A 3618-nucleotide genomic window follows, 5' to 3' on the forward strand; every position below is an offset into this window, starting at 1 on the left:
CTTGATGCTTTCTCTGTTCACATTGGCCGGTTGTGGATGTTGCTGCCAGCTGTCAACAATTAACATGCCCAGTGGTTGCTTCCAGAACACTCAACAATGACCAGTCCTTCTCCGATTAAGTATCTTTTAAACTGCGTGCCAGTTTAAGCAAAGACATTTATTCGAAGAAGAGCGAGCAATCGAGTCAGTGTTCCAAAAGCAGCTGCTGGGTGCGTCAATTGTGGAGACAGCTCGTAGCGATATTTCAGGCTAGCCTGTGTGTACAGAGAAAGAATTTAGCGGGTGCCACGAAGGAACCCCTGAGTAAACGTAGATAGCGTGGTTCCTAAAACCTATTGAAAAGGTCTTAAAACTCCATAAAAAGAAGTTATATAGACGTCTACAAGAAGCTGCTGAGACGTCCTACAAGAAGTCCTGTAGATGTCTTGCAAGCACCCAGACAGACTGCTATAAGCGTCGCGTTAGCACAGCTACAAGACTTGTTCAGGACGGCTTTTATAAATAACTTCTTGGCCGAGATGTCTCTAAGCAGTTCGAATCATCTTGTGTAGACGTCTTTTAGATTTACAATAGCCCTTTTTGCGTTTCATGGGCATGGTGCCATCATACCGATTTTTTTCTGTGAAAGTATTTTCAATAGGCAGCGTGGCACATTGCTCGCCATCCATTTTATCGAAGCACCTTTATCAAGAGAAATATTTACAAATAAAATGAACGCAGCTCTTAGAAGGCCTTATTCTTTTTAACAAATCATGTAGCAACATTTTCTGGACGCCACTGTCAACCCAGCACCTGCACTAAACAGCTCTCCTGTTTTGTTTCAAGTTAAATAAGAACAACAGGACTCATTTAAACAAAGTTTATTCAGAAATTACTGCTGGAGAGAATAAAATTGCCTCCCGTGTGCCAATGACATTGTCATGTGTCGAACGTCAAGAACTCTGGAGAAACAGAAGGGTACAATCGTAACTTGGCCAGCACCAACGAAATGGTCATTCGAAAACCCCGTTCAGCGATTTCCTGTCTTCACGCAGCCTGGGGCGTTCTCCAAACGGCTATGGCATTTTCACTTCCCAAGGGCAGTTTTGAGAAGTCCGTCTAGTTTCAAAAACTTGTTCACCACATCCGTCAGCCGTGGTAGAAGCTGGGTGAGCACATTTTCTCTCGGTTCTTCAGGAGAGTCCATCGAGGCCATTATTGCCGTCACTGTCATTGACAGAAGCAGAAGAAAAGCCGCCTCCTTGCCGAAATGCATGCCGATAATTCTACACGTTGTTCCTAAAATGGCAGACGTAAGCGCAGCTTTAGAGCAACGCCCGAAGTACGTCAGTCATATACGACTTTATTACGAACTAGCATTTATTTGCTTCGCTGTAGGGCCTTATTAGGGCCAGTCGTATTCCATATTTCCCCCTTATTCGTTTCATTTTCTAGAGCTATTGTGGATAGTTTTAATTAAACGACTGTTATTTATTACACCTAATGAGGTTCACGCTTTCCTCGATTTATAATCGGTATGGTGACTGTACTTTTTGTTCTCAATTCTGTGCCCTTCTTTTTTGACCGCAACATTCTGTGGCCTGTGGGTAGCAGACTTGTACGGACACTGTGGCATCAGCACAACAGCACAACGTTAGCATCAGCACAACGTTAGCATCAGCACAACACTTCTGCTATTTTAGTGCAATGAAATATCTCAGCGATCGCTCTTTTCAGTTCACACGCAACATGAAAGCTTTTTTACACATAGAATTATTTCCTAACACTGACTGTGCAAAGCATCTACCACTCTTGCCCTTTACATAATTATTCGTCGAATGTTACTGCGAGACAAGTGATTGGTGAGTTTTGCCTTATTGCTTAGTCCTTGAGCGCCATGTTAAGACAACCTCAGAGACCACCAAAGAACACTTTACTAATTTGTAGTAAAAGTAGTCGGCTGCTCTGTAATGCTTGGTATGACGGAGTACATTAGTATGTATCAACAGTCCCTTTGAACATGTATACTTAAAAATTGTAATGAGACATGTTTCGCGTATTCCTGTCGTTATTATATTTGTGCAGAACTATCACGCTCCGGGTTCGCTTGCTTAGATCGGTCGTGTGCCCCACTACAACAGCTAGAGCAACCGACTGCCAACAACGGTTCTAGATACCTCCGAGGCAATGTACAGCTTTTACTTATGATTTACTTTCTCTTATTTAAAATACGAATGGTGATAGCTTAGTAGTTTACACACATGTGAGTTCCCCACGAGGCCAAAATTTTCTTGCTTGAGTAGCTGTACACAATTCCTTGGAAGTTTTCTTTTGTCTAAAACAGCCATAGTGGCTGCAATGTGGAACTCACGTAGACGGGTGGCTGCCCCTTACCGAGCACAAACGAAGCTTTACGGCGAGAACAACAAGGATCCTTTGGCAACCAGGGCTATTATTATAACAAACACCAAAGGCCGAGCCCATTACCAAACAGAAACGCTTTGAAGCACGTTTGATTGGGCGGAACAACTCCACATTGGCTCATTCTTTGTCCGCCGTGCAAGAAACACAGTAACAATGATTGCAGGGTCGTTAGCACGCTCTGAATCAGCCAAAATTGTCCTTTGACAGATACTACTATAATTGCGTGGCGTTTCAAAGAATAAAATATTACAGAAACTATAGAAGCATTCTAGCAAATTACTTGACTTACTTTCTTCTGAATACGTATGGCTCTAGTCACCGCAGTTGACTCAAGAGTATGCAGGATGCGACAGAAAGGTGTATTGCTTGTTTTCTCTGAACTATGTTTTAAGCGGGCAAGAACACATTCAACAGGCTAGGGCATTTTTTCCTGAAGGAAGAAAGGCTCCCAATTTATACTTTTCTGGCGAATATATCCCTACATAGACTCAAAACGAGACTGCCTGTTGTTGAGCAAAGACTAGCTTAAGCGAGATTCCCAACACCGATAGCATGTTTACATGGTTCCGGTCGCTTTCACAGATGCACTTCCCGTCTGGCAGCCCAACCGATTAAAATCTACCGACATTTTGTTTTCAACCGCTGCTTCCGCTCTATTTTTTCTTTCCTGGAACGTACGACATAGCCAACCAATTTCATCGGCGTACAAATAAATCGTACCTTGGCCTAAAACACATATGCGTGAAAGTCGGAAACAAATCCAAAATACGTCATCCGAAAAGTTTTGCCAGGCTCTTTGCTAACCAGTAACAAACGACCCGGAAGGACTATGCATTCGCTGGAAAACAGATGCTTTTTCCCTTTTTCAACGCTTCACATTGACAACGAGTGTGGTTGCGTTATTTAAGCTGTGTGCCCGGAAGAAATACCACACTGCGCAATCGCGAATCTGCTGTGAAGAAATCCGGAAGCAAAAAGGCATTTCTTCACAACGTTTAGTTTTTTGGTGTTAGAGGCCTAATATAAGTCAATATTTCTGCATTATATGAATTTATTAAAGCGTAGGGTGGTTTCAGACGTTTTCACACTAGGGCCAAAACAAGAAATGATTAAGAGATTCTTATCCATGCAACACGCGTCATCACGAAGACACCTTAAAATAGCGAGAAACCGCGAGGTGCGTCTACTTTTTCGTACAGTGAAGTAAACGTCTAC

The 3618-nt window shown here is 42.8% G+C and overlaps 1 long non-coding RNA gene across 1 annotated transcript; it reads right to left on the reverse strand.

The window, feature by feature from the left end:
• Nucleotides 1–844: 844 nt before the first annotated feature.
• LOC144145523 (uncharacterized) lies at nt 845–3118 on the reverse strand. The gene is made up of 2 exons (XR_013317509.1): nt 2693–3118; nt 845–1278 (listed from the first exon to the last, which is right to left on the reverse strand). It is a non-coding gene; the product is annotated as an uncharacterized LOC144145523 (long non-coding RNA).
• Nucleotides 3119–3618: the final 500 nt, after the last annotated feature.

Source organism: Haemaphysalis longicornis, unplaced genomic scaffold, assembly GCF_048455015.1.
Source record: "Haemaphysalis longicornis isolate Haplotype H1 unplaced genomic scaffold, Haemaphysalis longicornis Haplotype H1 scaffold_7, whole genome shotgun sequence".
NCBI classification, from domain to species: Eukaryota; Metazoa; Arthropoda; class Arachnida; order Ixodida; family Ixodidae; genus Haemaphysalis; species Haemaphysalis longicornis.